This window comes from Callithrix jacchus, chromosome 2, assembly GCF_049354715.1.
Source record: "Callithrix jacchus isolate 240 chromosome 2, calJac240_pri, whole genome shotgun sequence".
In the NCBI taxonomy this organism is placed as follows: Eukaryota; Metazoa; Chordata; class Mammalia; order Primates; family Cebidae; genus Callithrix; species Callithrix jacchus.
Window position 1 is genome coordinate 165,391,046 of NC_133503.1, and position 12,677 is coordinate 165,403,722.

The window sequence follows — 12,677 nt, forward strand, 5'->3', positions numbered from 1 at the left end:
TTTTTTTATGTAAACTAAAACTAGAACATATGATGCAAAGGCTTAAACATATTTTTTTCATTACGTTTTAAGATAGTTTATTCTTTATCCTCAAAGAAGAAATAATGTGGGCATTTTTCCTCCTTGTTCTATTGTAGTTATAGCTATGTCACAAAATATATGGTAGGTAGAGGAAAGGACAGGTAGTTGATGGAGAGTCTCTTCTCAATGCCTTGTGTATAAGTAGAGGGATTTAAACTATTCTTTAATTTTAGGTTTTTCTTCATTTGTTTTTAGTCGGTAACTGTGACATACCTGGATGATGTTTCCACTAGATATACACAAATATGTGTATGTGTGTATACACAGAAATAACTACATGCATTTGTTCTAAGAATGCCTCTATTTTCTTAAAAATAATTCAGGCTAAAAACCTGTGGCCAGGGAAGCTATCATTTTGTCAAAAGGGCTCAGGAGCCAACATAAATAGGGCTCCATTAATTCATTAATTCTGAGCATCAAAATAGGTTAGGCACAAAGGTTTTTTTAATCCATTAATTCATAATGATACTTAAAAATATAAGCCATTCTTGTTGAATGATGCTAGTGAACCAACTTAGTATTATATTTTGAAAAGCTGTAAATAAAAGAATCACGATTTTATTCTGTCTTTCCTATATGAACTATCCTTTGGAGTGGTGGCCAAATAGTGGTAAGAGGAATCTCTCTTTATAGAAGCATTTCAGTTAATAAATGATGAGGAAATGATAAAATTAGAATATCACCCCTTTGCAACTCTTAATGAAATAATGGATCTAGGCAATAGTCACTGATGGCTGCTAACTTCATGAAATGAAAGATTATTCCTCCTTATTGACCTCCTGGTGGGGTACATGCCATAGCCTGTGAAGTGCTTGCCAAGGAAACTGAACCTGAATCTCATGAAACATCCATATCTAACTACAAATACATAGTAAGCAACACAAATTGAGGAATATGCTCTGTACACTGTGGGAAAACAAGTAGTAGAATCCAAACTATAGAAATCCAAACATTGTGGGGGGTGGGGAGTTGTGGAGAGATAGCATGGGGAGAAATGCCAGATATAGATGAAGGGGAGGAAGGCAGCGAATCACACTGCCACGTGTGTACCTATGCAACTATCTTGCATGTTCTTCACATGTACCGCAAAACCTAAAATGAAATAAAAAAAGAAAGAAAAAAGAAACTATGGGACAAATAACCTGGCTTTATACAGAGAATCTGTAAAAAAAAAAAGCAAAGAAATGGAGAGAAAACTATAGATGGAAACCTACATTCTTTTATTTTTATTATAATTTTGAATTAACAAGTAAAAATTGTGTATATGATGTTATACAACATGGTGTTTTGTGGAATGACTCGATCAAGCTAATTAATACAAGCATCACCTCACATACTTATTGCTTTGTGGTGTGGCAGTTTTAAACCTAGAGTTTAAAAAACACTTGGGAGATATATCCAGCAAAATACATGATTTCATTTAAATCTCATTTAAAATTATTTTTTAAAATCTTCAAAATATAAAACATTTATAAGACAAATTTGAATACAACTGGATGTTAATTTTAATTATTGCATATCAGTTTGGGAATATACAATTCCTTTTCTGAGGAAACATTTCAGTTCTCTGATTAAATTTTTCTTTATATTGTACATATACCTGAACGTCTTTATCAAGGTTATTTTAAAAGATGTCTTTAGTATTACCAATATTTAAAACACCCATGATCCTTTTTTGGGGGTGGGGGTTGTTATTTCTTGGCATGCCTGATAATTTCTAATTGACTACTTGACATTGTGCATGAAGAATTATACTCTTTCTTTGGAGAAGAGACACCCTATGCTCTGGCTAAATACAGACAGATCACCCCAATCTAATCAGCTTACCTGTGATTTATCCTCTCTTAGAGTGTAATCCTCTGAGGTTCTGAATGAGAGCCTAGGTTGTTTTTAGGGTCTGGTAAAGCCCTGGACTCCAGTTTTTTTTGTTTCCCAAGCATTGAAAGCTCTGCTTAGATTTTTAGCTGCTTTTCATTTGAGCTCTATTTTTTTCTTTCTTTTCTTTACTACGCATTTGAAGATGTAGCAATTACCTCAAGTGGAAAATCAGCAGTGTTGGGGTCATTTTCTTGTGACTCTCTTTAGTCAGGGATTTTAGTTTCTCAAGCCCGGCTTGTCTTTGCCTCTTAATAGGGGCACACTACCTAGTTTCTTAGCCTCTCACTTTTGAAGCTGAACAACTAGCAAGTGCTTCAAAAGAAATAATGACATAGAGTTTCAGGCTTCCTTCCCTCTAGGATCTTGACCTTTCAAATCCTGCCTGCCTCAAAAACATCTTCAAGCATCAGAGTTGTGTCTCATCTGTCTTTTCAGTTCTTGGAGCTGTGTTGTTATGTTACAAGATACTCTGTTGTAGCTAGAAGTAGAGGTTTTCATTGACTGGATATTTGATATTATTAAGAAACTCTTATTTTCATAATAAATCTATAATAATAATGTTAAGGTTATGTATGTTTTTAAAGTATCTTTAGGCTGGGCTTGGTACCTCATCCCTGTAATCCAAGTGCTTTGGGAAGTCATTTTGGGAGAATCACTCAGACCAGGATTTCAAAACCAGCCTGGGCAACATAGAAAAACCCTGTCTTTAATTAGGCATGGTGGTGTGTGCATGTAGTCATAGCTACTCAGGAGGGAAGTGAGAGGATCGCTTGAGCCCAGAAATTTGAGATTACAGTGAGCTATAACTGTGCCACCACACTCCAGCCTGGGTGACAGAGTGAGACCTTGTTGCAGAAAACAAACAAATAAACTATTTTGATAATCGTAATATTTCCTTTCACAATAATGGCAGGAGGGTGAGTAAGTAAGGAATATACAATAGATGTATCAAGATTTATCTCGAATTCATAATTATTGAGGCTGAATGAGGGTCCATGATGATGCGTTATAGAATTCTGTCTCCTTGTGTATATGCTTAAAATTCTCTGTAACAAAGTATAATAAATAAATAACATAGGGCCTTTGTATTCTTGGTTTTCTCTCAGGAGGTATAAAATTATCCTGTGAGAAATAGGCTAAGTAAAGCAATTTCTATTAAAAAAAAAAAACAAGTAACTACACATTGAAAATAAAGAAATGTACTTTCTTAAATAGAGGTACAGTAACTAAGAGACTGAATGTCTTGATTGTTAGCTGAACTCAACCCAGATTTATGACAAAAAGAATAATACATCGAAGGCATAAGGGACAATGTGCATGAGGGCTTAGGAGAGAGCACATATTATTGAATTCAGGAGGCAGTCCATGCTGAGTAGAAAAAGCACTGGGATGAGTTTGTGTTCGAGTTTACTGAGGGTCCTCATGGGCAAGACAGTGAGTCAGGAAAGAAGATTAAAAAGTTGTATAGTTCTTGCTCTAGATTTGTTTAAAACTTAATCCCAGCTCAAGGTTATACTTAATTTATAAAATTATAGTTAGAAAAGATACAACATCACACTCATTTCTTACCAGTGAACTCTACTTTTCAGCGCTTTTAAAATCGAATTTCAAAGATTTTTAAAATGCCATGGGGACATACAGAGCTCAGGACAAATTATCTTGGTTTTTCTGTCTTCAAGTTACCACAGCATGGGAACCATGTAAAATCAGATGAAAACAAACACGGAAGAGCTTCGTTGATGGCAGAAGCAGCTGGTTGAGATACTGTTCTCATTGGGTGCTTCCTTCCGTCTTCACTCATCTACCTTGGCCGCAGTAGCATGCATGAGGTTCCCCAAATCTGTGCTGGAATAATTGTCCTGGTTCATTATATCCTACGTATGGATATACCTGCCATCTTCTGAATCACACAGGGAAACTCATGATTTAGACAGAAATGCTTTTGAGATGTTTTCTTTTCTTTTCTTTTCTTTTTTTCTGAGACAGGTTCTTGGTGTGTTGCCCAGGCGAGTGTACAGTGGCGTGATCTCTGCTCACCGCAACCTCTACCTCCTGGATTCAACCGATTCTCCTGCCTCAGCCTCCTGAGTAGCTAGGATTACAGGCATGTCACCACAACTGGCTACTTTTTGTATTTTTAGTAGAGACAGGGTTTCACCATGTTGGCCAGGCTGGTCTCGAACTCCTGACCTCAAATGATCTGCCCACCTTGGCCTCCCAAAGTGCTGGGATTACAGGTGTGAGGCATTGCACCCAGCCTGCCTTGAGTTTTTACGGATTCTTTTTTCCATATAGAAATTACTCATTTCTGAGAAGCTGTGGAAGCAATTTACAGGTTATTGTATTTCAATTGCCTCTCTTTTTTTTGTTTAATTTCATTATTTTTTTGCAGGGGGGGGGTGTGATGCTAAAAAGCCCTCCTTGAAGGAAACAGTAGATTGTAAAGTAAATACAAAGCCAGTTATTTTTGTAGCCCCATTTCAGATAGGGATTATCATACTTCAAAACTTAAGCAAGGAAGGGTAAGTGGATTTAGCTGGTATTTCAGCCTTCAACATGAAAAGAAGTTACATCAGCTAATTGAAAATATATTATGAGTTATTGTTTGAATTTCTCAAGGCACCGCTACTTTCAGTAAGTGGCTACAGATAACTGTTGAAAAATGTGCCTATCTTCTAATATGCATACATATTATATATAATTTTGTGGATACATATGTGTGTATGTGTGTATATTTATTTGGAACATTCTTTTATATTCTAGCGAATAAGTTCATTGAGAAGACTGTGCACAAAAGGCCTATGTTAAGGCAGTTATGTATACTAGTAATTCTTACAATTTGGAAAATCATTTGTTTCTGGTATATCTTTGGAGATAACTGAAGGTATCCAGAAAGCAGCAATCTGTGGTATTCAGATGTCAGAGGCCCTGGATTCTACTATGAACCCTACCACTAACAAGTGATCTTCATCAAGTGAATATACTCATGGTGCTTCAGTTTTCCCATCTGCAAATTGAGGTTGTTAGATAAATCTCCCCTAAAGTTGAATTTTGGCTTAAAAGTTTGATTTTATAACATGGCATCAATGGTTTTAATAAAATAATTGCATACTTCCCTACAACCATAAAATAGTGCCACAGAATATTCTAGATTTAGGCAGAAGGATTAAGGTAAATTGAACTCTAATACTAGTGTTCAGTGACAATAATAAAATTACTGTATGATTACAAACAAAGAGGAAATAAGATAAGAAGTAAGATAGTTTCTGTTCTAGATTAGTTAAAAATTTAATCAAATTATGCTTGATTTATATAATTATAATGAGTAAAAATATGGCATTATTTTCATATACTAGACATTGAGCTACATGCTTTATAAACTCATTTGACTTACAACCTTGTGTAATGGATACTATTAATATTTCAAATTTACAGAAAATGGATAAAAGAAGATATGCAAATTATCTATAATCACTCAGTCAGTATCTTTTAGAGCTGGGATTTGAACCAGGATAGACTGTCTCCAGATCCCATGCTCTTTAACCATGGCTGTTTCCTACAACTTTACAGCATTTCATTGTCTATGACCTTATATTATTTTCTCATATACATTGTAATTATTTATACCATGGTTCCATCTAAAATATCTGGTGAAAGTGTATTCTGTTTTCAATGTGCCCCAAGATTTACAAATTGTTATTACACTGTTTATCTTTTCATATGGTCAAAGAAGTGAGAGTTAGTATTATTGTTATTTTTTATATGCAATAACAGAGACTCTGCTAGGCTTTCATAACTAGGTCTTAGGCTTGGGTCTCCACATTTTAGATCCCATCTGCTCTTTCCTTTTCCTTTGTACTACTTATAATATAAACATCCTAATTTCCATGGTTAGGATGAAAGAAACAAACATAAAATCCATAAAAGAATCATATAATTGCATTTGGTAGGTAGTACATTTGACTTTTGCTGTGGTTTCCAATTGTGAGAGAAGATGCTCTTGATTTTGGAAGTTCAAAGCCTTCCTGCATTGGTTACTTTCAGAGATATTGAAATGTGCTCTGCAGGCCATGATAATAAAATGGTACTTATGCATTTTTTTCATTAACTATTTATGTAAAACAGAAGATTCATAGACTAAGAAAGATATTGAATGATTTTCCAGTTGCCAATTCAAACAGATATGTCATGCACAGTAGCTATGCTATACCCAAGTAACAGGTCAATTAAATGAGTAGAGCTGCCAGCTGTTTGCACAGATACAAGAGGCAAAAATCACAGATCTAGTCTCTCTTGTTACTACAGGCTAGAGGCGATAAAAGCTTTCTGTAGTCAGTTGACTGGAATATTCTGGAGTAAGTGGCTGAGTCCCGTAGCTTATTCTCTATTTGTTTTCCTTTTGCAGTAGGGCATCATTTGTTGAGTAGTTGACTGAAAACTGACAATATGCAAGTCACTATGCTGGCAAGGAGAACTTTCAAGACAAAAAAATACAATCCTTACCCGAGAGGATGGTTTAGTCACAAAAAAGGCAATCAGTCAACATATGCAAAGTCAGAGGGTTCTTCAGGAGAGATTGTTTCAAAATAATCATATTGATAAAATAACTAATGTGTTGAAATGTATTGATGAGGTATTTACAGACTTTGGAGAGACCTTGGGTCTGAATTGTTTAAAAACATACAAAGAAGTTTCAACAAGTGAAAAATTAAGACAACTATAATCTCTAGAGAAAAAGCAAACATGCAGGAAAAAAGAGGTAATCACTGTGTACTACTGGGCACAGCTGTGAATAGCATTTACTTGTGCTTAATAATGTAGAAAGCGAATGCTTATCTATCCAATATTGCAAAATAAATGTTAGGAAGATGGAAAGAGAGGAAGCATGAGTCTGTAGATCAAATCATATCTGCATAAAGAATTACAATTCTATTAAACATGTATTGAAACTTGCATAATGAGATTTTGAAAAGCATTCTCAACAAGCACTCTCCCTGTAGACAAGCTCTGTTGCTTACTTTAGTCACTTTCTATGTTGATGTACTGCCATTAACTAGAATGTAATGTTGTAATGTGAAAATATACAGAGCTAGTAAAACAGTGAGCTACCACCAGTCACATATTTTAATGTTTTGACTAAGTAATGTGGAAAATATAAAAACAAATAATATTTTGATAAGACTATCCAACAGCAAATAATGAACTATTGATATTCCTACTATTTTTAAAGATGCTTTTGAATTAAAAGAGGTAATTCAAAAAGTTTTCATGTTAACAGCTGAATCTAAGTGCTGGGTATACAGGTATCCAATATATAGTTCTCTCAACTCTTCTGTGTATTTGAAATTTTTCACAATAAAACAGGGAAAAACAACTGCAAATAAAAAATAAATTTTCAAATCTTATTTTATTTTTAATTGACAAATAATTGTAGATATGTATGGAGTACAATGTGTTTTGAGGCATGTATCCCCTGTAGAGTGATGAAATCAGTCTAATTAACATATCTATCACCTCACATATTTATCATTTCTTTGGGGTAAGAATACTTGGAATCCACTCTTTTAGCAATTGCAAAATGTACTATACATGATTGTGAACTATATTAACTGTTCTGTGGAATAGATTATCAGAACTTACTTTTACTGTCTAACTGAAACTTTGTATCCTTTGACAAACATTTTCCCTTTTCCTACCCATTTCCTGCCTCCTCCTCTTCTTCTGGTAACCACCATGCCACCTTCTACTTCTATGAATTCGACGTTTTTTAGATGCCACATACAAGTGACATCATGTTGTATTTGTCTTTCTGTGCCTGGCTTATTTCACTTTGAATAATGTTCTCTAGATTCATCCATGTTGTTACAAATGACAGAATTTCATTTTTTAAGGCCAAATAGTATTCTATCATTTATCTATACCACATTTTTAAAATCCGTTCATTCATTGATGGGCACTTAGTTTGTTTCCATATCTTGCTATTGTGAATAGCACTGCAATGAATTTAGGAATACAGGTACCTCTTTAACATACTGATTTTAAGTCCTTTGGGTAGATGCCCAGATGTGGGATTGCTGGTAATGCTAGTAATACTTTTAGTTTTTTGAGGAACCTCCATATAGTTTTCAAAAATGACTATACTAATTTACATTCCCACCAACAGTATCCAGGTTTTTTTTCTCCACATCTTCACCAAATACTTTTGATTTTTCATCTTTTTCATAGTAGCCATTCTAACAGGTGTGAGGTGATATCTCACTGTGCTTTTAATTTGCATTTCCCAGATGGTTAGTGATGAGCATTTTTTCATAATCTGTCAACAATTTGCATGTTTTTTTAAAGAGATTCTTAGAAGTTTAGACTTGTGTAGAAATAATGATGATACTAAGAATTCTGAGATCCATATGACATAAGAGATTCCCACTCTTTAAAAATCAGAAGAGATGATCAGGGAGGAGTAGATGGAGTAGGGTAGGATTTGCCTGGCTTTGCACCTCTACAGTGCCTATAAGAAGCTTTCTGTTATCTGACATACCTTTGTGACATTGTCTGCACTTAGTCATCTTTATTCGCTTTCTGTTTTAAATACAATTCATTTTCAATGTCTTACTTTCCACTATAATGTTTGTAACTATAGATTTCTTTTATTTCACTGTTTGGAATTTCTAGTCCTTACTAAGTCTACAATTTTCATACTCTTCATCAATTCTAAAAAATTTAGTCGCTGTCACATCCAAAATAATCTCTCTATAGCTGCCATGGAGAACTCTAAATGAATGTATTTTAAAATGTTTTATTCTTATCTTTCATGCTTTTAATTTTATAATTTCATGTTGTGTCTTTTGGTTTCACACTAGGAATCTTCTTTCAGTTCACTAATTATATGTTTATTGCTGCTGCATAACAAATCACTCCAAAACTCATCCACTTAAAACAATAAGCATGTATTACTATCGCTCATGAACCAGGTCAGCAGGCTGATCCTTGTGATCTCAGCTAGATTCACTTAGGTGTTTGCAGGAAGCTGTGGGTGGCTTTGCTGATTCTGGCTGGTTTTGGCCAAAATGTACAGGGTCTCAACTGAGATGACTCAGCTCTTCTCCAGGTACTCTCTCCTCAGGCTAGCCTATGCATATTCTCATGGTGATTACAGGGCTGAGATAGAGCAGGATCATGAAGGCCTCGGCTCAAGCTGGCACCTATCAGGTTTCATTACTATTTTTGTGAACTCTACATATGTTGCCTTTGCAAACATCACTCCATTAAAAAGTTAAAAAATTATATTTTACAATGGTGTTAGTATAAAGATTATGATAATCAAGCTACACTTATTACTGTAACTTCATCTTTTTTCTCATATTTTATTTATTATTATTGTTGTTGTTGTTGTTGTTGACAGAGACTCACTTTATTGCCCAGGCTGGAGTGCAGTGGTGTGATCTTGGCTTGCTGCAGCCTTGAGCTCTTGGGCTCAAGCCATCCTCCCACCTCAGCCTCCTGAGTAGCTGAGACTACAGGTAAGTGCCACTAGGCTCGGCTAATTTTTTACACTTTTTTGCAGAGCTGAGGTCCCAGTCTCACTATGTTGCCTAGAATGGTCTCAAACTTGTAGGTTCAAATGATCATCCCACCTTGGCCTCCCAAAGTGCTGGGATGATAGACATGAGCCACCACACCTAGCTTTTTTGCTGCTTTAAAATAAATTAAGATTAAAACATTTTTATGGACCTCTATAAGTATTACGGGTCTCAGAAATTTTAGGAATTGTGAACATTCATGCCTAATGAATGTCAGCCCTACATACTATCACTTTTGCCACATTCTCTTGGCCAAGCCAATCAAAAGGCAAAAAGACTGGGAAAATAGACTCCACCAATTTAATGAGAAAGTCTGCAAAGTCACACTGCAAAGGGTTTAAATATAGGGAGGGATGAAGAATTGAGTTCATTTTTTAATCTATCTGCCACATCAATTCTGTCTTCCTGTATATTTAATCTATTTAGTTCATCTGCTATTTTTTGTGTGTGGTTCAAGTTTTTGTTTTCTTTCATTTCCAAACACAGTTAAAATATGCTTATTTTGTATTTTGATTCTAATAAATATAATATCTAAAAAGCTTACAAGGCAAATTGTGCTATTTGTGTGTGTGTGTGTGCGTGCGCACTTGCATGCTAGCTCCTGCTCTTGGCAGTTTATTTTTTTTTATAATTTGTTAACTTTGATTTGATGGTACATCAATTTCCCTCTGCTTTCGCCCAGGATATTAAACACAGAACTAAGGTTTATATCTTAGTTTAGAGGTTTTTGGTCATGCATTGACCAAGTATATAATAGGAATTCAACAGCTAGTCTACCAGGATGCACCTAATCTTCAGGGAAAATGTTTTTCCCTCCCTGGAACTGAGGCAGAGAGAGTTTAGTGAACCCACAGATAGCTAATCATGGGGTAGGGTTCTTCAGACAGACATGATTGAGAAAGGTATAAAAGATCCAATAGAAATTTTCTGAATAAAACAATCTCTTACACCTGGTGTCAAATAATAAAATAAAGCCTTACAGAGCAAAACCACTAACAACAATAATAACAACCACAGTAACAAACCAAGACTAACTTGTCAGGGAAGGAAACACATGCTAATGAAGAAATTCAATTAATGGAGTTATTTGCTTAAGGGGAAAAGTCAGAGGTTTTTATATACCACAGAGAAGGAGTTCGTAATTATACTAAGCATGGAAAACTAGCACTCTGAAGGAGACAGAGTGAGTCCATAGGTCTGTGTACACTTGGCTATAATAGTCTCATTGTTCATTTTTTCATAAAAGTGTCTTCAGTTAGGTTTAGCAAAAATCTGGCATCTAGGTCACTCAAAGTTCAGGAAAATATGAAGCTATTTAGAGCCAGCTGTGATAAAATACACAAGTCAGCTTTGATATCTCCTAGAAAAGTGCTGCTGGAAGTGGGAAACTCATTCACATTGGCCTGAGGAAGATACTGTATGAAAAGTGATATAAACACCTCCCTTGGACTCTGCCTTGCTACTCAAAATGTGGACTATGGATCAGAGCATGAGTATGACTTTGGTAGTTGCCAACAGCACAGATTGTTAAGACTTCACTCTAGCTCCACTGAATCAGAATCTGCATTTTAATAAAGTCCTCTGTGTTTCATACATACTCTAAAGGGGGAAAAAAACAACAACTTTAAAATAGGGTTTTAGAAAAGCGGTTTTCCAACTTGGTGTGTAACAGAATCAACAGGAGAATTGGAGCCACAGATTCACGGGGTTCAGGTAGGGCCTGGACCTTTATTTTTACCATTTCCCAGGAGATTCTGATACCTTTTAGAACATGCTTCTCTTATTTAGGATCCACAAATGCAAAATCTTTAATTAGCGTATTCTTTGAGAGTAAAGCTCTGGTTTTATCCCAGAATCAAACCAAATGCACAGTTTTAATTGGAATTTACCCTTGTAATTACAGAGTCACCGGGATTTTTGACACCTAGAATTTCTGTCACCTTAAAACACATCCAGCATAAGTAAGACTTTTTTCCCCATAAGAACACTGTAAGAAAAAAAAATACTGCATCTGTGAGAACATCCAAGGAAGACAATCCTCTACTAAGAAACAAATAAATTCTCAATTCTTTGGAAATGGTGGAAATAGTCAGCTATAATAACTGCTTATGAAAGCAGAGAAACGACTGAATCATAACTTATATGTAGGAAACTTCTCCATATACTTATCAAGTCATTAATTATCCTTGTATTTAACAAATTAGAAATTTCCTTTTTCAGTTAATAAAAACTGGCTTTAGTTACCAAGGTTTCTTTCAAGAAAGGTACATTTCGGCATATCATATTTGAAATTCATTTTAACAAAAAAAAGACAAGTTTTTTTCACACTACTTTTCTCTAAGGCACCCTAAGACTGGCATCAGAAAGAATGAGGTCATGTGCTTTTAATAAACCCCAAAGCTATCAAATATAGAAAATTATTTGGTTATTTCCTTTACTGGATACAGAACCTTATATTTATTAGTCATTTAATTATGAGTTCAGAAATGAATTTGTGATGCTAGGAGAACAATATTCATTAATAATTAGGGAAATGAGCAATGCACAAAATTTTCTAATAGGTCCAACCCTTCTATTTCCTGAATGGTAAATATTTGTGAAGGAAATATGCTCTAATAAGATAAGAGGCTCAGTAGAGGCATATTTTTAATTTCTCCCCGAATAATTCAGATTCAACATGACATTAGCAACTATTTAAATAAATATATTTAATACTAGGTTGCTGTTATAATATGCTGCTTAGACCGTAAAATCCTCAGCTTGCTTTTCTAAAGCATTACATAATGTGATCCTTTATAGCCAAGACCATCATTTACGCATGAGGAAAAAAATGAAGCCAAAAACCAAGAAACTTAACCACTTGCAGATATAAGAGAAAAACATATTCTTTTGACTTTTAATGCAAACATATTTCCAGTAAAGTTTCTAGCATTTGATTTGTATTTAAACAATACATTCGTCAAATGAACTGAGTTATTATGAAGAAGAACAAAAACCTATAAATGTGTATACTTTTGTATTCCAGATCAAAGCCTTTTATCCTAAGGAAATAATAACATGTATAAAGATATATGTATAAAAATATTTATTGCAATGCTAAAAAACAGAAAAAAATTAATCAGTAACTTTGACTTCCAACTT